This window comes from Pan troglodytes, chromosome 7, assembly GCF_028858775.2.
Source record: "Pan troglodytes isolate AG18354 chromosome 7, NHGRI_mPanTro3-v2.0_pri, whole genome shotgun sequence".
Lineage (NCBI taxonomy): Eukaryota > Metazoa > Chordata > Mammalia > Primates > Hominidae > Pan > Pan troglodytes.
This window is the reverse complement of record NC_072405.2, coordinates 110,968,455-110,989,994: the sequence shown is the minus strand read 5'-3', so window position 1 is coordinate 110,989,994 and position 21,540 is coordinate 110,968,455. Positions and strand designations below refer to the sequence as shown.

The 21,540-nt window shown below is 43.2% G+C and overlaps 1 long non-coding RNA gene and 1 other non-coding gene across 2 annotated transcripts; one reads left to right on the top strand and one right to left on the bottom strand.

Annotated features, from left to right (window-relative positions):
- Window positions 1-286: 286 nt before the first annotated feature.
- LOC129135749 (uncharacterized) lies at window positions 287-14,425 on the bottom strand. Its single transcript, XR_008536795.1, has 3 exons — window positions 14,066-14,425; window positions 8,559-8,643; window positions 287-802 (listed from the first exon to the last, which is right to left on the bottom strand). It is a non-coding gene; the product is annotated as an uncharacterized LOC129135749 (long non-coding RNA).
- Window positions 6,180-6,305, top strand: LOC112204297 (U6atac minor spliceosomal RNA). The gene has a single exon (XR_002937868.3). It is a non-coding gene; the product is annotated as a U6atac minor spliceosomal RNA (small nuclear RNA).
- Window positions 14,426-21,540: the final 7,115 nt, after the last annotated feature.

Genomic DNA, 21,540 nt, shown 5'->3' with positions numbered 1-21,540 from the left:
TTTTGAGACAGAGTTTTGCTCCTGTTGCCCAGGCTGGAGTGCAATGGCGCGATCTCAGCACATCACAACCTCCACCTCCCAGGTTCAAGCGATTCTCCTGCCTCAGCCTCCCAAGTAGCTGGGATTATAAGCATGTGCCACCATGCCCAGCTAATTTTGTATTTTTAGTAGAGACAGGGCTTCTCCATGTTGGTCAGGCTGATCTCGAACTTCTGACCTCAGGAGATCTGCCTGCTTCAGCGTCCCAAAATGCTGGGATTTCAGGCATGAGCCACCACACCCGGCCTCTAGTTTCTATCTGGCTGTTACAGACAGGCAGGCCTTCAACAAGAACTTGGAAATACGGTGCAGCTCTTGAATGATGACTTTAAGGATCTTTATGACTTTAAGGATCAAAGTACAAGCTGAGAGGATGGCTTTTACTAACAGGCTCTTCAGTAACTACATTAAAGGATTAATGAGCAAGAGGCACTCAGGCCAGGGGTTGGGCAGTGACTTTTGGTTGGCCAGGAAAGTAAAAAGGGAGTCACAGATAATCATGGGTAGTGATTATCCAGACTTCAGCCGGGATGAGTGGAAACAAATGAACTGTCTTCTGATATCATGGTCCCATTGGCGAGCCCATTCCTGATGTGGAGATAGAGGCATCAAACTTTCACCCTGATTCCACCAAATGTTTGATTTACTCAGCTTCCATTGTTCTGATTTTCATTCATCTCCATGGGTAGGTCTGTTTGCTGTTTATAACAATAATGACTATTGCTATTTTGCCAACTGCATTGACTTCAGTAAAAGGGTAAGTCTGTTTGCAAGGAAAGAGTGCATTAGTCTCTCATATTCCAGTATTACAGTTTTAAGAAAATTATCATTCTTTGGCCGGGTGCGGTGGCTCACGCTTGTAATCCCAGCACTTAGGGAGGCTGAGGCGGGTGGATCACGAGGTCAGGAGATCGAGACCATCCTGGCTAACATGGTGAAACCCCGTCTCTACTAAAAATACAAAAAATTAGCTGGGCGTGGTGGCGAGTGCCTGTAGTCCCAGCTACTCGGGAGGCTGAGGCAGGAGAATGGCGTGAACCCAGGAGGCAGAGCTTGCAGTGAGCCGAGATCGTGCCACTGCACTCCAGCCTAGGCGACAGAGCAAGACTCTGTCTCAAAAAAAAAAAAGAAAATTATCATTCTTTTTGAAATTAATCTGTCCATATCCTGACCTCATACATTTCTTTCTTTCTTCCTTTTTTTTTTTTTTTTTTTTTGAGACAGAGTTTTGCTCTTGTTGCCCAGGCTAGAGTGCAATGGCCCAATCTTGGCTCACCATAACCTCTACCTCCTGGGTTCAAGGGAGTCTCCTGCCTCAACCTCACAAGTAGATGGGATTACAGGCATGCGCCACCACGCCCAGCTAATGTTGTATTTTTAGTAGAGACAGGGTTTCTCCATGTTGGTTAGGCTGGTCTCGAACTCCTGACCTCAAGTGATCCGCCCACCGTGGCCTCCTAAAGTGCTGGGATTACAGACGTGAGCCACCATCCCTGGTGACTTTATACATTTTTCAAGAAAACAGTTAATTTGAGCCCACCACTAAGAGATGAATTTTTTTCTTTCTTTCTTCCTCTTTCTTCCTTTCTCTTTCTTTCTCTCTCTCTTTCTCTCTTTTCTTCTTTCTCTTTCTTTCTTCCCTTCTTTCTCTCTCTCTCTCTCTTTCTTTTTCATGGTGTCTGTCACCTAGGCTAGAGTGCAGTGGTGCAATCATGGCTCACTGCAGCCTCAAACTCTTGAGCTCAAGCAATCCTCCCACCTCAGCCTCCCAAGGAGCTGGGACTACAGGCTCCAAGCACTGTACCTGGCTAGTTTTTAAAAACATTTTTGTAGTGATGGGGTCTCAGTATGTTGCCCAGGCTGGCCTTGAACTCTGGGCTCAAGCAATCCTTCCATCTAAGACTCCCAAAGTTCTGAGATTACAGGTATGCACCGTTGCACCCAGCTCTTGGGGAAAATTTTAGGCGATGATTCCTCTCCTCTATCTCCACTCCAGCACAATTTTCAAGAGCTGCAGCTCTTTTAACAACTTGTGAGGGTTAGAAGTTGCCACAGCAGTAAAATTGTGGTGAAAAGAACATAGGGAAGTGATGGAAGCTCAGTGATCAGACCCTGAGACCTGTAGAGAAGGAAGGTGAGGAATAGCACTGTTTTGGTGTTTTTGTTTGAGACAGAGTCTCACTGATTTTTTTTTTTTTTTTTTTTTGTATTTTTTGTAGAAACGGAGTTTTGCCATATCGCCTAGGCTGGTCTGGAACTCCCGGCCTCAAGTGATCCACCCATCTGGGCCTCCCAAAGTGTTGGGATTACAGGCCACCACGCCTGGCCAGCATGGTTTATTTTGTGCATCCACACCTAGCCCCACCCCGCCAACTCAACCTCAGTGGATCTCAAGTGCAGTCTCTACATCAGTGGCATCAGCACTGCAGGGGACTTGGTAGAAATTCAGGGCCCCACCTCTGACCTACTGAATCAGAAACTCTGGTGGTTGGGCCCAGCAATCTGTTTTAACAAACCCTCAAGGTGAGTGGGATTGGATTTGAGAATCACTGATCTAGGGCAGAGTCCAGGGCCCTCCTCACAACACACACCCTGACCCATACCCAGGCAGACCTCCTTCCTGGATGGGTTCCTCCTGACGTTAGAAAGTGGCTTTAACTTGGACAATGTCAGGAGCCTTGTTTTATGTATTCTCTGGGTCTAGCACACAGGAAGTATTTAAGAATGGCTAATGGGCCGAGCTTGGTGGCTCCCACCTGTAATTCTAGCACTCTGGGAGGCCAAGGCAAGTGGATTGCCTGAGTTTAGGAGTTCAAGACCAGCCTGAGCAACATGGTGAAACCCCGTCTCTACTAAAGACAACTAAAGCTGGGCGTGGTAGCACGCGCCTGTTGTCCCAGCTACTCAGGAGTCTGAGGCAGGGGAATCACTTGAACCCAGGAGGCAGAGGGAGGTTGCAGTGAGCCGAGATTGCACTGCTGCACTCCAGCCTGGATGACAGAATGAGAATCTGTCTTTAAAAAAAAAAAAGAATGGCTAATGAACTAAACTGAAGTGCATATTTTATATATGCTTGGGATCAGTTCATTTATTCCATTCCTTAGCTCTCTCTGATTCAGCAATATCCAAATTCTCCTCTCTCTTACACCATTTCTTTCTTCTTCTTCTTCTTTTTTTTTTGGTGGGGGGCGGGGGTACAGACTCTCACTCTGTTGACCAGGCTGGAGTGCAGTGGTGTGATCTTGGCTCACTGCAGCCTCAACCTCCTAGGCTCAAGCAATCCTCCTGCCTCAGCCTCCCAAGTAGCTGGGACTACAGGTGTGCACTACCACACCCGGCTATTTTTATTTTATTTTATTTTTGTTATGTTGCTCAGGCTGGTCTCGAACTCCTGACCTCAAGTGATCCTCCCATCCCGGCCTTCTAAAGTGCTGGGATTACAGGTGTGAGCCACTGCACCTGGCCACACATCATTTCTTTCAGTTTTCCCCAGGGTTTCTTTCCCCGCTTCCCCATCTCCTTAATTCCGACGTGCAGAGCTCTCAAACCGTCCTGCTGTGCAGAGTCCATGCTTTCCTCTCTAAATTCAGTCCTTTGGAAATGTACTCCATTCACTGTCCCAAATATCACTGCCATGGCCTATATTCCAGCCACAGAATCCACTCAAAGATCCCAGCGTACAGCATTCAATGTCACTACCCCACGCTCTCTACCCCGTCATTCTTCCTGCCCACTTGCCCCCAATGTTTTCACTTCATTCCTTCTGTGATTGGTCCCACTATTTTCTTTTACTGTGGCTCCTACTCTTACTACTTTTACTGATATCCCTGAGTCTGCCCTCCCTCTGTCACCTCTATTCCCTTCCATTCCAGTTGACACCATGATAACTAAAGTCTTCATCCTGGGCAACTATGAGTGTCTCCTAACTGTTCTAATCTTAAATATCTCCTGGCTCTGATCCAAACCATAGCACATCACTGTCAGATTAACTTTCATCAGACACCACTATGGTCATGACAGGGAAGGGCACACCGCAGAACAAACTATAACGCACAGGCACCAAGCCTGTCGCCAGAGAATTGGCGTGTGCCCGTCCCATGGAGTCCACCCACCTACCTTATCCTCAGAGCTTGACTTCTCTCCCTCCCCATTCACTCTAATTTTTCTCCTTTTTCCTCTCAGACTGTCCTCTGGAATTGAAAATTTATTGCGTCCACTATTTTACTCCTAACTTATTCCTGCCGTCCCGTCAGGACTGCCTTTGGACAACCAAAATGGCCTGTGAGAGTGCTTTGCTAAATCTAGTTCTTCAGGTAAAGACAGTTCTTTCTCCTAAGAGGAGTTCTGTTGGCAGATTTTAATCTTAACAATATACTTTTTCTCCCCACTACAGGTGATGAAGGGTGGAAGAGGTTCAGGTTGTAATGGGTCATCAACTACACTTGACCTAGAACAGGTCCTTAGGCAGGAGGTCAGGGCCTCCAGAGGCTTCCTGAGCATACTGGAATCCTGAGGGAAGGAACAGTCTCTAAGGAGGTGGTGAGAAAGAAGGTGCAGAACTGGAGTCTGGCCAATTCCACTCGAGTAGAGAAAGCTGAGCCCCCTTCCCTTGGGATGCCCAGTAGAGAGGAAGCTAGAATCAGAGACACAGAGGCCAAGGAACTCTGACCATATAGAAACCTCCAGCCAAGAAGGTAAACCAAATCATTCCTTGGGAAGGTATTCCTAGATTTGCTTGGGATGACATAATTTTTTTTTTAGTGGATATGCATCTCTTAATCCTGGGAAGATTTAGAATTACATAGAGATATAACGAAGGCAATCAAACCTCATGGTGTTTTTTGTTTTTCTTTTTTGTTTTGAGACGGAGTCTCACTCTGTTGCCCAGGCTGGAGTGCAAAGGCGCTATCTTGGCTCACTGCAACCTCCGCCTCCTGGGTTCAGGCAATTCTCTTGCCTCAGATTCCTGAGTAGCTGGGATTACAGGCACGCGCTACCACATCCAGCTAATTTTTTGTATTTTTAGTAGAGATGGGGTTTCACCAGGTTAGCCAGGCTGGTTTCGAACTCCTGACCTCAAGTGATACACCTGCCTTGGCCTCCAGAAGTGCTAGGATTACAGGTGTGAGCCACCATACCCGGCCTAATTTGCATTTCTCTAATGCTCAATGATGTTGAGCTTTTTTTCATATGTTTGTTGGCTGCATTAATGTCTTCTTTTGAGAAGTGTCTTTTCCTGCCTAGACATACTTTTAATGTTTACTAAAGTGTCTAAAAATTAACCTTGCACAGGCATGATGGTACACACCTGTAGTCCCTACTACTTGGGAGGCTGAGGCAGGGGGATTGCTTGAGCCCAGGAGTTTGAGACCAACCTGGGAAACATAGCAAGACCCCATCTTTAAAAAAAAATTAAAATTAACCTTGCAATGCTGGTTTAAAGTATATAACTTGCTGATGTAGATTTTTTATTATAATTTTAAAATCTTTTAAAAGTTTATATACTATTTTGGAACTTTTTTATTTTTTATTTTATTGTTTTATTTTATTTTATTTTAGAGATGGAGTCTCACTCTGTTGCCCACACTGGAGTGCAGTGGCGCGATCTCGGCTCACTGCAAGCTCCGCCTCCTGGGTTCACGACATTCTCCTGACTCAGCCTCCTGAATGGCTGGGACTACAGGCGCCCACCAACATGCCCGGCTAATTTTTTGTATTTTTAGTAAAGACCGGGTTTCACCGTGTTAGCCAGGATGGTCTCGATCTCCTGACCTCGTGATCCGCCCGCCTCGGCCTCCCAAAGTGCTGGGATTACAGGCTTGAGCCACCGCACCCGGCCCTATTTTAGAACTTTTAAGATAAATTACAACTTACTGTATGTATTAGTTTAATGTATTTGTTTAAGGAGAATTACTTAAGAATTTGGAAAAGTGTATTAATCAGAAAATTGATGTATTTGAAAAAATAATCAAAATTTTAAATTAATAAATGCAATTTAAAATGTTTAAAATGATTAACCAAGTGGCTCAGACATTGTTTGTTAGATTTATAAATAGCATAATAAAATGGAAACGTTTAATGTAAAAGCTTGAGATTTTAAATGTGAAAGTAGTGAATATTAATTTTTAAAAACCCAAGTAGTGTTGTATGAAAGGAGAGAAAATTGGCACAACTCTTGACAAGGATGAAAGAGGCCCTCAAGCCTGACAACACACATACAGTTAAGGCATTGCCACCTACTTCGTGGCATCTGACCATCCTTAAAAAATAATTAAAAAAAAAAAACGTAACTTTTTAACTTTTTTTTTTTTTTTGAGACAGGGTCTCACTCTGTCACCCAGGCTGGAGTGGACCTCGGATCACTGCAACTTCCACCTCCTAGGCTCAAGTGATTCTCCCACCTCAGCCTCCTGAGTAGTTGGGACAGAAGGCACTCACCACCACACCTGGCTTTTTTTTTTTTTTTCCTTTTCTTTTTGGCAGAAACAGGGTTTCTCCATGTTGCCCAGGCTGGTCTCAAACTCTGAGCTCAAGTGATCCACCTGCCTGGGCCTCTTAAAGTGCTGGGATTACAGGCATGAGCCACTGTGCCCAGCCCCAAGTAACTTTTTTTTTTTTTTTTTTGATGGAGTCTTGCTCTGTCGCCCAGGCTGGAGTGCAGTGGCATAGTCTTGGCTCACTGCAACCTCCTCCTCCCGGGTTCAGAGCAATTCTCCTGCCTCAGTCTCCCGAGTAGCTGGGATTACGCTATCATGCCCAGCTAAACTTTTGTATTTTTAGTAGAGATGGGGTTTCACCATGTTGGCCAGGCTGGTCTCGAACTCCTGACCTCAAGGTATCTGCCCACCTCGGCCTCCTAAAATATTAGGATTACAGGCATGAACCACCGTACCTGGCCCCTAAGTAACTTCTAAATAATCATTTCAGCGTGAAAAGTTCTAATGAGTTTTTTAAAAGTCTTTTATTTTTATCTTTCTTTTTAATGCTACCATAGAGAAAGTTCACCAGGAAATATCCAAATCTATAAATGTAAATTCTTCCTAATAGTAAATGTCCAAGAAAAGTGCATTTGAGTTGGGTGAATAGGCGGCAAGTGTGCAGAGTTGGGAAGGCGAGCCAGAGGCTAATCAGAATGACACAATACAAACTCTGACTTCTTACCTTCTCTCCAGACTTGTTTCTCCAGTTGCCTACAGACCTGCAGTTGAACATCCTTGCCTCATCTTCAACTTTGCATTTCAAAAACTTAGCTCATCACTTCCTCATCCCCATCTCTCTATTCTTGGCCTCAGCCAAAAGGCTTCCTGTCATAAATAATGTGTTTATTGCACCATAATCAGCCCAATACAACAGGCTGGTCACCTTCCAGTCATTTTTTCACTCTTTCCTCTCCTTCTCTTTTACTCTAAATCCATCAGTCAGTCCTGACGAGCCTTTCATGCTGGGTCCACTTTGCTCCAATTTCCTCAGTCACCACCATCAGCTATGGCCATGTTACCTTATGCCAGGATTACTGCAGCAGTCTTCTGTCAATTTCTCCTGCTGCAGTTCATTCCACACAGAGCTCCCACAAGAGCCATCAAACTTTGTTTTCGCCTCTAATTTGTATTTGCATAGACTTTTATGGGCTCCCCAATGTCTGTCAAATAAAACCCAAGCTCCTTTTGCTATCCAAACGTTTTCACCAATAGGGGTACTCTTAATCTTCATCTTTTATTATTTCTTGATGGGACCCCTCTGTTTTTGTCAAGCTAATTTGCTGGTCCCATTCTCCAATGCCATTGTGCCTACACACATATCTTTGTATAGTCCATTTCCTTTGTCTGGAAAGCTCTGACCCCTCTTGTTTCCCACCCCTCAACTCTGGTTTCTTCCTTTCCTTCTAAACCCTGTTAAACACTCACCTCTTCCCACACTTTATACTAGATCTCGTTTGGCTATAAACAACTCACAATCTCCTTGGCATCAGTATACATTTCTGTAATTAATGTCCACGTGTTTATATTATTCTGCAACAATGTCTTTGGTTTTGCATATGTATTGTTTCCTTAAAAGACTATATAAAGTTTTTGGCTGGGCACGGTGGCTCATGCCTGTAATCGCAGCATTTTGGGAGGCCAAGGCAGGTGGATTACTGGAGGCTAGGAGTTCAAGACCAGCCTGGCCAACATGGTGAAACCCCATCTCTACTAAAAATACAAAAGTGCCTGTAGTCTCAGCTACTCTGGTGACTGATGCATGAGGATTGCTTGAGCCCAAGAGGCAGAGGTTGCAGTGAGCTGAGATCATGCCATTGCACTCCAGCCTGCACGACAGAGCAAGACTCTGTCTCGAAAAGGAAAAAAAAAAGGCTATATAAAGTTTTTAGAGAAGAGTTTTACCAGCAAAATTTAATCCTTCCTAAGTTCCAGTAACCGCACCAGTAAAATGGCCATAAAATGCTTTACAGAGTAGGGGGCTTGGGAAGATCAAATAAATTGACAATAGAAACTTTGCAGAATGGGCACAGTGGCTCATACCTGTAATCCCAGAATTTTGAGAGGCTGAGATAGAAGGATCACTTGAGGCCAGGAGTTTGAGACGAGCCTAGGCAACTTAGGTCTCCTAAAAAGAAAAATAAAAATGTTTTACAAAGTTTAAAGCACCAACAAATGCATATTCCCCCTTTTTCTTTTCTTTTTTTTTTTTTTTTTTTGAGACAGGGTCTTGCTCTGTTACCCAGATCGGGATGCAGCGGCATGATCTCAGCCCACTGCAGCCTCAACCTCTTGGGCTCAAACAATCCTCCCACCTCAGCCTCCTGAGGAGCTGGAACTACAGGCTCATGTCACCCATGCCCAGCTAATTTTGTCTATTTTTTGTAAAGACAAGGTCTCACTCTGTTGCCCAGACTGGTCTCCAACTCCCGGACTCTAGCGATCCTCCTGCCTCAGCCTCCCAAAGTGCTGGGATTCCAGGCATGAGCCACCACGTATTTCTTAGTAATGACAAGGTAAGCACTTGACTAATAAATGTTGACTAAGAGACCAATACGTGTCAGCTTAGTGATTCAACAAGATTATAAGATGAAGAGCACATATATTATGGCATAAGCAGCATCACTTCATAAACAGCAATCACAGCAGAGCAAGCAGCCTAGTGATTCAAACATACTGAATGTCTCTGACTTACAAAACAAGTTAATAGGACTCCAGATAGATGCTAATGAATCAAAAACCTCACATAAATCACTGTTTCTATGAAAGTAATTCATTATGTTTGTTTAATTATGAGGGAATATTTGAAAAGCATAACATTTGTCCAAACGCCCCCAAGTTCTGATCCTATATTTGAAATGCATTCAAATTTGCTTATTCAACCTTTTTTGGTTTAGCAAATATTAGCTGTATACCAACTATATACCAAGCTCTGTTTTAGGCCCTGGAGACATACCAGTGAAGACAGTTCAAGTTCCTGTTCTCAGGGATCTTTTATTTCAATCAGATAAGTAGCATTAAATAAACAAAATAATTACAGATTATAGTTAAGTGCTATGAAGAAAGCAGTATAGGGACTGGGTGGGGAGGACTATGGATGGCATACTTAGGGAAGACATCAATGAGGGTGTCCTTTTTGTTGAGACAGGGTCTCACTCTGTCGTCCAGGCTGGAGTGCAGTGGCATGCATGATCAAGGCTCACTGCAGCCTCAACTTCCCAAGGTCAAGTGATCCTCCTGCTTCAATCCCCCAAGTAGGTGGGACTAAAGGCATATGCCACCAAAATCAGCTAACTTTTTAAAATTTTTAAGAAAATTTTTAAATTTTTTGAGGTGGAGTCACTCTGTCACCCAGGCTGGAATGCAGTGGTGCGATCTCGGCTCACTGCAACCTCCACCTCCTGGGCTCAAGTGAGCCTCCCACCTCAGCCTCTGAGTAGCTGGGACTACAGCTGTGTGCCACCACACCCAGCTAATTTTAGTATTTTTTAAATAGAGATGGGGTTTCACCATGTTGGCCAGGCTGGTCTCAAACTCCTGGCCTCAAGTGATCTGCCCATCTTGGCTAGAATTACAGGCGTGAGCCACTGTGCCCAGCCTAATTTTTCCAAATTTTAGTAAGGATGAGGTCTTGCTGTGTTGCCCAGGTGGGTCTCAAAGTCCTGAGCTCAAGCAATCCTCCCTCCTTGGTCTCCCAGAGTGCTGGGACTACAGGTATGAGCCACTGTGCCAGCCAGGATGGAGGATGAAGTAGAGAGGCACAGGAGCCCAGGAGGGAGCATGCCAGCTGAGAGAAGAGTGAGTACAAGGGCCCTAGGGCAGCAAAGAGCTGGCTGTGCTAAGAGGTCTATGTGGCTGGAGCCTCCTGATTAAGAAGTCTGGAGCCAGATCACACAAAGCTTGGTGAGCCTTGGGGAGGAGTTTGGATGTTATTCTTTGTGCAATGGAAAACCACTAAAGGAAATTACATATTACTGAAATTTAAATTGTGTTATTTTTTAAACAGTCATATTTATCATTATAATATCTTGGATCACTTCACAAAACTTGACTAGATTTTGTTCAAAATACAAGTTTTTTTTTTGTTTTTTTTTTCTGGTGCAGCAGTACGATCTCGGCTCACTGCAATCTCCATCTCCTGAGTTCAAGTGATTCTCCTGCATTAGCCTCCTGAGTAGCTGGGATTACAGGCATTGCCACCAGACCCAGCTAATTTTTGTGTTTTTAGTAGAGATGGGGTTTCGCCATGTTGGCCAGGCTGGTCTTGAACTCCTGACCTCACGTCATCTGCCCACCTTGGCCTCCCAAAGTGCTGGGACTGTAGGTGTGAGCCACCAAGCCCGGCCCCCAAAATACAAGTTTTGAAAAGAAAAAGGACTAGGTATTTTGAAATGCGAGCTTCCTGCATATGGGCAGGGTGCACCGAGTAGGGGCTGTCACAGGCTCTACTTGCTGTTATCATTACCTGTCTTATGAAATTATGATTTTTTAAAATTATTTTTTGTAGAGACAGGGTCTCACTATGTTGTCCAGGCTGGTCTCAAACTTCTAGCTTTAAGCCGTCCTCCTGCCTTGGCCTCCCAAAGTGCTGGGATTATAGGGGTGAGCTACTGTGCCTGGTCAAAATTAGGATTTTTAACATTTCAAATGCAAGTTATCTCATTGACTGTCAAAATGGCAGACAAGCCACCTTCCGGTGTCTTTTAAAACAGATTCTTAAGACTACACAGTCATAGGAAGGAGACAGTTGATGAACTGATATAAAGTGACCCTTAAAATATGTTAAGAGGAATTAAAAATGCCTTGTGAACAACAGTGATGTACTAACATTACTTGTAAATGCATAAAGTGTCTTTGGGATATATAAGAAACCAGTAACATCGGTCACACCTATGCTGAAGAGACCTGGGTAGCTGAGGGATAGGATGGGAGATAATTCTTACTATACATCTTTTTGTCATTTTAGTGTTCTGAAACAATATGAATTTACCTATTCAAACAATAAATTCTAAATTTTTTCAATATAGATCCTTATCTGAAAGAAAATGGACAGTCTTCCAGAATTGGTGAGAAGAAATTTGCATCACTGGGTAAACCATCTTTTTTTTTGTTTTTATGTTTTCTTTTTCTTTTTCTTTTTTTTTCTCAAGAGGTCACACTGAGGAAAAACCATCTAATTTGAAGGAGGCTTAATAGAACAGTGCAGTGGCTCAGGCATATATTCCCAGAGCTTTAGGGGCATCTCTTTAGGCCAAGTGCTCTAGAGTAGCCTGGGCAACATAGGAAGACCTCCTATCTCTACAAATAAACTTTAAAATTAGCCGGGCATGGTGGCACAAGCCTGTAGTCCCAGCTACTTGGGAGGCTGAAGTGGGAGGATTGCTGGAGCCAGGAGTTTGAGGCTGCAGTGAACTATTATCACACCACAGCACTCCAGCCTGGACAACAGATTGAGACCCTGTCTCTAAAAAAAAATTAAAAGTGGCTGAAAATCTAGGCCTATACTGTTCAATACATTAGTCATTAGCCACATGTGTCTATTTTACTTTAAATCTAAATTAAATGAAATTAAACTAAAAATTCAGTTTCTTGGTCACAGTAGCCACATTTCAGTGTTCAGTAACCGTTAGCTACATGTGACTAATGGCTACCATATTGGTCAGCACAGATATACAATATTTTCATCATCATGGAAAGTTCTATTGAACAGCCTGCTATATACTTAAACAAAATACCACCAGAGTTATAAACTGCCTCTTAAAATTTATTTGATAGGCCGAGCGCGGTGGCTCACACCTGCAATCCCAGCACTTTGACAGGCTGAGGCAGATAGATCAACTGAGGTCAGGAGTTTCAGACCAGCCTGGCCAACATAGTGAAACCTAGTCTCTCTAAAAATACAAAAATTAGCCAGGTGTGGTAGCATGCACCTGTAATTCCAGCTACTCAGGAGGCTGAGGCAGGAGAATCACTTGAACCCAGGAGGCAAAGGTTACAGTGAGTCACTGCACTCCAGCCTGCATAACAGAGCGAGACTCCATCTCAGAATAAATACATAAATAAAACAAAACTTAGTTGACTGAAACAAATTCGAATACATTCCAACACCAGTTTTCCTGAGATGATTCACTAAAATGACATTTTGAGGTGCAATCAAAACCCTCAGTATTCAATTTCTAAGGCAGGCAGGGATACACTGGGAAGGTGCCTACATACACAAATAATTTCGTCACTACAAAAAAAGCGGTTTGCACTAGTAGACACAGGTATTATAGCCTAAGAGTTAAAGAACTATTTTTCTCAATGTAAACTTAAAATTAACATACTTGTTATTTACTGAATTTGGTATCTGCACTGACTCAATAAATGAGTCAGTAGTACTAACATGATAACAAAGTAAATAATGAGATTGATATATTCAATTTCTTTAGTACAATTCATCAACTTATCTCATTTTTGCTATCATTATGAATTCATCACCTCCTTACTTAAGGCATTTCAACTAACTATGGTCATCATTTTCCTTTTGATACACAGTTTAACAGAATCTAGTCAATGCGTGTCCCATTAAACTGGCTTCTGTATTCTCCCATTATTTTCAACACTGTTATTTTTATTTATATATATATATATTTTTTTTTTTGAGATGGAGTCTCGCTCTGTCACCCAGGCTGGAGTGCAGTGGCATGATCTTGGCTCACTGCAATCTCCACTTCCTGGGTTCAAGTGATCCTCCCACCTCAGCCTCCCGAGTAGCTGGGACTACAGGCACACACCATCACAACTGGCTAATTTTTGTATTTTTAGTAGGACAGTGTTTTGCCATGTTGGCTAAACTGGTCTCGAACTCCTGACCTCAAATGATCCTCCTGCCTTGGCCTGGGATTGGGATTACAGGCGAGCTGTAAAATGCTGGGATTACAGGCGTGAGCCACCATGCCAGGCCCCAACACCATTACTTTTAGAAAGTACTTGCCTTCTGGCCCAAACAAAATGTTCCAAGACTCACCTGTGCTTCCCTAGACCCAGACATGGAATCAGCCATTTTTCTGAGGTGTGTTGGTTCCTTTAAGTGAAAAATGGTTTTAGACCTCAAAATTTAGCCAGCAGGAGTGCATATGATCAGGCTCATGTTGGTGGTGTAATATTGCTCCTTGGCAATTTCATTGAACAAAGTTAGAAAAGACATATTTTATTAAGTGTTATTAGTTTGTATGAATATTTTCAACTTAGTTCTTTCATTACTCCATGTCTACTCCAATTTTTTATTCTTCTTCCAAGTTATAATTATATTTCTCTTTCTTTATAACTCAATGAAACACTGAATTATCACTCTAAAAAATGTTAAATTCTTAACAAAGTTAGCATAATCCCTTATTTCTTTTATTTGGCAATAGAAAAAAGCATGAAATAGTAATGCAATTATTAATACTAACAGTAAAACTACTGAATAACATTAATTCTTTGCTTTTCTCTTAAAATGCATCTCACTAAGGTGACCAAACCAATGATTTTGTCCCTCACAAGAAGTCTTCGTTTTGTTTGCTTACTGAGCACTTCACGAATGTCCGGTTCCATTCTCTTAGTTCACATGAGAGCGTCGGCAGGCAAACAACTGACACCTCTGAGTTCTTAGATGGGAATGGCTTTCAGCTTCTCCATTTTTCTCTTGAGAGGCTAGGATTTTTTAAAAATGCAAATTATCTTATCAATAGTTAAATGGCAGATAGGCTACCTTCACATTATCTTTTAAAAATAGATTTTCATATGAAAGGAAATGAACAATGTTCCAAAATTATTCATGACAAGGAAATGGTATAATGTAGGTAACTTGAGGTAATTCTGATGAACAGTAGGTTTATCATTCAGACAATACAACTATAGATTTGCAAGACAGAGACACACTGGACAGGTACCTACACACATCATTCTGTCACGACAATCATTTGACACACACTTGTCAGGACATAAGCCATTACCACCATTCAGCATAAACATATTTTCTTGCTCAGCCTGTGGAGCCAAAAGAAAGATTACTAGAAGGGAGTTGTTCATACCTGGTTGGTTTCCTAGAAGAGAAAACAAACCAATGAACCATAGTTACAGGAGCTGTCCCCTAATTAGTAATACAAAACTGGAACTGATTTCATCATTTAATCTGACAGGTAGGTCATTTATGATTCACAAGAGCTGCCTGGCACCTCTGTCATGGCCTACCCCGGAGAAGGCAGTGCTACCACTCAGCACACCGCTAGTGAGCCTAGACCTGGGGTCTCGCTGTGTGCTGACCTTATTTGGGCCTCACTTGGCTCCCCTGAGCTGTTGTTTTAAGCAAAAGGGCTCCTTAAATGGTGGCTATTATCATTTTTTATTTTTCATTTTATTTTATTTTATTTTTTTGAGACAGTTTCACTCTTTTGCCCAGGCTGGAGTGCAGTGGCATGATCTCAGCTCACTGCAACCTCCGCCTTCTGGTTTCAAGTGATTCTCCTGCCTCAGCCATCCGAGTAGCTGGGATTACAGGTGCCTGCTGTTGTGCCCGGCTAATTTTTGTATTTTTAATAGAGATGGGGTTTCACCACGATGGCCAGTCTGGTCTCCAACTCCTGACCTCAAGTGATCCGCCCACCTTGGCCTCCCAAAGTGCTGGGATTACAGGCGTGAGCCACCGCACCCGGCTTTATTTTTTATTTTGAGACAGGGTCTCGCTGCGTCTCCCAGGTTGGAGCGCAGTGGTGTGATCATGGCTCACTGCAGCCTCCACCTCCTGGGCTCAAGCAACCCTCCCACCTCAGCCTCCCAAGTAGCTGGGACTACAGGTATGCACGACCACACCTGGCTAATTTTTGTATTTTTTGTAGAGATGGGGTTTCACCATGTTGCCCAGGCCAGTCTGGAACTTCTGGGTTCAAGCAATCCACCCACCTCGGCCTCCCAGACTGCTGGGATTACAGGTGCGAGCGACAGTGCCCAGCCCCAGCTCTTTTAAAAAGCCCAGATAAAATCACTGATATTTGAGATATGTTGCCTAAAGGGTGCACCACCATCAGTTTCTGTAGATTTCATAAGCTTTATGTTAAATTTAGTTCTCAACAGGAATGCCATTAGTGCATTACGATTTGCCATTATTTATTTTTCTTCAGAGACAGAGTCTCACTCTGTCACCCAGGCTGGAGTGCAGTGGTGTGATCTCGGCTCACTGCAACCTCTGCCTCCCAGGTTCAAGCGATTTTCGTGCCTCAGCCTCCCAAGCAGGTGGGACTACAGGTGACAATCACCATGCCCGGCTAATTTTTGTATTTTCAGTAGAGATGGGGTTTCACCATGTTAGCCAGGCTGGCAATTTGCCATTAATAAGAGTTGACAAAAGAGGCTGGGCGTGGTGGCTCATGACTGTAATCCCAACACTTTGGGAGGCTGAGGAGGGTGGATTGCTTGAGCCCAGGAGTTTGAGACCAGTCTGAGCAACATAAAAAACCCTGTCTCTACAAAACATAAAACATTAGCTGGGCGTAGTGGCACTCACCTGTAATCTCAGCTATTCAGAAGGCTGAATTGGGAGGATCATTTGAGTCTGGAAGGTGGAGGCTGCAGTGAGCCAAGATTGTGCCACTGCATTTCCAGCCTGGGCAACAGAGTGAGACCCCGTCTCGAAAGGAAGGGAAAGAAGAGGAAAGGAAAGGAAAGGGGAGAGAGAAAAAGGAAAGAGTTGACAAAAAAATTGTTCTTGCATTAAAAACAATCACTTGAATGTGGCTTTTGTTGCAGAAAAAAATAGAATATAAAAACAAATAAAAATAAAAATCACTATTTAAGACAACTGCCCTAGACAATTTCTCTAGAAAGTAAGCTCCATAAGGGCAGACACTTCAGTGGTTTTAATGTTTTATAACAACATTTATAACAACACACACTGTAGGCCTAAAAAGCATTTGATTTGTAGTGAATGAATAATTGACTTATATAATTCAATGTCTTTAAAGAGCTACACAATAAATTCTTTTAAAGATTTACTATAGGAAAAAAATTAGTCTTCCTGAATAAAACTGTTGTGCTGCTTTTCATTAGACAGTTAGGAACTTGTTTCTTCGACTTCCAGGAAGATGAAAGTGAGGCCATTTCCAAGAATATCTCAATTGGTCTTCCTTTGGCTCTCATCTTTCAAATCCAGTACTTTTACACCACCACTGGAATTACCTTTTGGAAGAAACCTGAAAGCCAAAAGTTTAGATCCTGTGTTCCTTTTCATTCGAGCCCTAATCTATTGTTTACCGTACTTGCCTCCTCTCCCGCCTGCCTTTATGCCCTCCTATTCACCCTGTTTCAGCCAAGGGATCATCATCCCTTCAACACATGCTGCTTATGCCCACCTCCACCACATTCCTGATGTTATTTCTTCCACCTTACAATGCCCTTTCCTTTCCTTATTCCAAGTACTGTTCTGCCCCCTGTCATTCCCACATCAAAGAGATCCTTTGAAATTTGCACTGCCTGTGTTTGAATCAAAGTTGTTCTACTACTTTAGCCTCAGTTTCCTCACTGGCAATACTGTAGTTTCCTGCCTGATAGGATTCCGTGAGGAGGCAATAAAATTACCCAGGTTCAGCCAGGAGCAGTGGCTCACGCCTGTAATCCCAGCACTTTGGGAGGCTAAGGCAGGTGGATTACCTGAGGTCACGAGTTTGAGACCGACCTGGTCAATATGGTGAAACCCCATCTCTACTAAAAATACAAAAAATGTAGCTGGGCATGGTGGTGGCCACCTGTAATACCAGCTACTCAGGAGGCTAAGGCAGGAGAATCGCATGAACCCAGGAGGCAGAGGTTGCAGTGAGCTGAGATTGTGCCATTGCACTCCAGCCTGGGCAACAAGAGTGAGACTCTGTCTCAAAAAAAAAAAAGAAAGAAAGAAAAAAGAAAATTATCCAGGTTCAATAAATATCCATGCTCCGTTAATATTAGCTCTTAATAAAATTAAAATTTCTTCTATTTACCTGAAAAGTATTTTTGTCATTCTTTGTATCTTTTTGTTGTTTGTTTAGAGACAGGGTCTCACTCTGTCACCCAGGCTGGAGTGTAGTGGTACAATCACAGCTCACCGCAGCCTCAACCTCCCTGGCTCAAGTGATCCTCTTGCCTCAGCCTCCCAGTAGTGGGGACCACAAATGCACACCACTGCACCTGGCTTTGTTTTGTTTTGTTTTAACTTTGTAGAGATGAGGTCTCACTGTGCTACCCAGGCTGGTCTTAAGCTCCTGGCCTCAAGCAATTGTGCCACCTCGGCCTCCCAAAGTGCTGGGTTCACAGGTGTGAGCCAGCCACCATGCCCGTGCCTGGCCAAATACTTTATATCTTTTTTTTTTTTTGAGATGGAGTCTAGCTTCGTCACCCAGGCTGGAGCACAACGGCGTGATCTCAGCTCACTGCCTTTGTCGCCTAGGCTGGAGCACAGTGGCGTGATCTCAGCTCACTGCAACCTCCGCCTCCCGGGTTCAAGCAATTCTCCTGCCTCAGCCTCCCAAGTAGCTGGGATTACAGGTATGCACCACCATGCCCAATTGAGTTTTGTATTTTTAGTAGAGATGGGGTTTTACCATGCTGGCCAGGCTGGTCTCAAACTCCTGACCTCAAGTGATCTGCCTGCCTTGGCCTCCCAAAGTGCTGGAATTACAGGCATGAGTGACCGTGCCCAGCCCCAAATACTTTACATCTTAACCTATGTTCTTAAAGTATTTGTGCCTTAAGAACAGTGGTCCTAGAATATGACCCATTGCAAGAATATTCTCACTGTGACCCCTCTTGGGAGTTTTTTTGTTATGCATCTAATATTTAATATTGTCTCAATGGGGTCATTGCATTTTTCTGTTCTCTAAATTAGTTTAGGACAGTAACAGTTGTATCTCTTTCATGTGTCTGCATGTGTATGTCTCTTTTATTTTTATTTTTGCCCCTCCCCAGCCTCCTGTGTATGTCTCTGCTTAATACTTCTGTCACACATTTGAACTTGGTATCTACCAAATCAATTGATGTGTGGTAATAGAGAGAGATAAGAGGTATTCGATAAGTGGTAGCGCTGTACATTATGCTATTAAAATTTACATATAGGCTAGGTGTGGTGGTTCACGCCTGTAATCCCAGCACTTTTGAGGGCCGAGGCTAGTGGATCACCTGAGGTCAGGAGTTCAAGACCAGCCTGGCCAACATGGAGAAACCCCATCTCTACTAAAAATACAAAAATGAGCCAGGCTTGGTGGTATGCGCCTGTAATCCCAGCTACTTGGGAGGGTGAAGCAGGAGAATCACCTGAACCCAGGAGGCGGAGGTTGCAGTGAGCAGAGATCGTGCCACTGCACTTCAGCCTGGGGGATGGGGCAAGACTGTCTCAAAAAAAAAAAAAAAAAGAAGTTTACACATAATATTTTACTCAAGTCTTACAAGAATCCTATTAGGAAGGTAGTAGTATCCCTGTTTTGTTTTGTTTTTGTTTTTGTTTTTGTTTTTGTTTTGAGACAGAGTTTTGCTCTGTCCCATGCTGAAGCACAGTGGTGCGATCTCAGCTCACTGCAACCTCCACCTTCCGGGTTCAAGCGATTTTCATGCCTCAGCCTTCTGGGTAGCTGGGATTACAGGCGCACGCCACCACGCTTGGCTAATTTTTTGTATTTTTAGTAGAGACGGGGTTTCACCATGTTGGCCAGGCTGGTCTCGAACTCCTGACCTTGTGATCTGCCGATCTTGGCCTCCCAAAGTGCTGGAATTACAGGCGTGAGCCACCGTGCCTGGTCGTAGTATCCCTGTTATATTGAACAATCATTATAACAACTACACTGGTTTAACATAGATGGCTATGCCATTAGAAAAGCACCTTGTAACAAACCTTAGTATTTTGAGATTTCTCTTATTCTCTTCTACAACAAAATCACTAACTACATTTTTTTCCCAATATTGTTTCTGTGTTTCTGAGTCTGTGTTTATGACCCTTGACCTTATGACCCTTGATCCTGCCGCAGCATGTTAGCTCTAAACTCCAGGAGCTCTTTCAGGGAGCGTTTCCTGACACGCTGGCTGGGTTCTCATTTCTAGTGCTGAGCTTGGAAGTAGTGGACTTTTGGTACCCAAAGTCAGGCAAGCAGGGACGAGCAAGGACTTCTGGACAACAGGAGGTTCTGGACCTCCAAAGCTGAGGACGCTGTATGGCAGTGATCCCACTAATGTTCTGAGATCCCCTCTTTGATGTTAGTAGTCTGATTGCTCGCCATTTTCTCAGAACTAATGTCAGGTTACAACATCTGAAACACAATCTAGAAACAGGACCCCATTTCAAACTCATATAAATTCCTTTCTTCATTCTTGGTTGGTATGAGAAAAATATGCAATGCGTATGGAAGAAAACATAAACTCTAAGTGAGTCTCATTATAGGAATTCCTCTGATCATGGGCATGACAATTTGCAAATCTGAGTAGGTGTTATGTTCCTCACCAACCTGGCAAACCAATTAAGTGGGAAGCTCATCTTCTGAAACATTGCATAGTTTTGATTTTATCACAGACATCGTATAATATTTTTTCTATTTCAAGGATCTACAGAAAGTATACCCCTTCAATTGAGAGGGATCTGTTCTCAACGAATACACTTATTATCCATTTCAAATAAATCTCTCTATATTACCTAAAGATCTTAAAAGGCCAGGTTATCTTACATTACACAAGATACTATAAATTATCCTGGATATATTCTGAATGTATCCTGGATATAACCTGAAAATTACTTATAAATTGCTAGTGAAGTTCAAGTGAATAAGCTCTCTGGAGAACTTTACAGTTTACTCATTAAATAAAAACAGGTTAATTGAATGACTTTAATGTCATTAGATATTCTTAGGCACCCACAGTGAGATGCTGCACATATAAAGACATTATTCTGTCCCACAGCTTGCAATCTAAAATTAGATAAACACAGGCAAGCCAGATAAACATAGACAGCACATTTTTTAAGACAAAAAAATGATAGGAGAGAAAAATGAGAGTAGTGAATCAAAAAGGCAAAAGGAATCAACAAATATTTCATCTTCTGCCTTTTATTCATAGCCTTAATTACCTCTATCACAAGCAATCAGACTGCTAACATCAAAAAGGGGTCTCAGAACATTAGTGGGATTACCACCATACAGCGTCCTCAGCTTTGGAGGTCCAGAAACTCCTGTTGTCCAGGAGTCCTTGCTTGTCCCTGCTTGCCTGATTTGGGGTACTAAAAGTCCACTACTTCCAGCACTAGAAATGAGAGCCCGACCAGCATGTCAGGAAGCGCTCCCCGAAACAGCTTGTGGAGCTGAGAGGTAACATGCTGCAGCAGGCCAAGCAGTCTGGAGGTGAACACGGCCCTAGGTGCCCATGTGACCATCAGGTTGAGACCTCCCAACTAACCCTCATCCTATATGGTCAGTCTACAAGGCCTAGCTGGCCCTCTCCCTGAAGTTAGGTTTAAAAAGAAAAAATACACCCTCAGTGTGCCAGGCTTCACGGTAGATGGTTGGGATGCAGATAAACATGACATAAGCCTTCTTTTGGCGCTTACAACTTATTTTGGGAGATCGCTCATAAACACACTATTTTGATATAACGTAGTAAATGTATTGCCGGGTTGGCGGGCGGCAGGGGAAAAACCAAAGGAAGTGTGCCCAATCCTACCTGGTGGTCAGGGAATGGTTACTGGGGGAGAGGAGGAAGAGTCTGAGAGGCAGAACCAGGAAAGTGTAGCCCAGACGCCAAGAGAGTGTGTGACAAAAGAGAGGGAGAAAAACAGTGTCAAACTCTGCAGATGTCCAGTAATATGGACCTGAAGAAAGTCCATTGGATTTGTCAAATAGAACAGGGATCATTGGCAACTGTTGATGGGGCAATTTGAGTGCAGCTGGAAGTCATACGGTAGTGTTGAGGAACTAAGGAGATAGAAAGCAGAAATGAAAAGCTTGGCTATGAAAAAAAAGTGAATGAGAGAGGAATACGTCATTAAGAGAAGATTGGT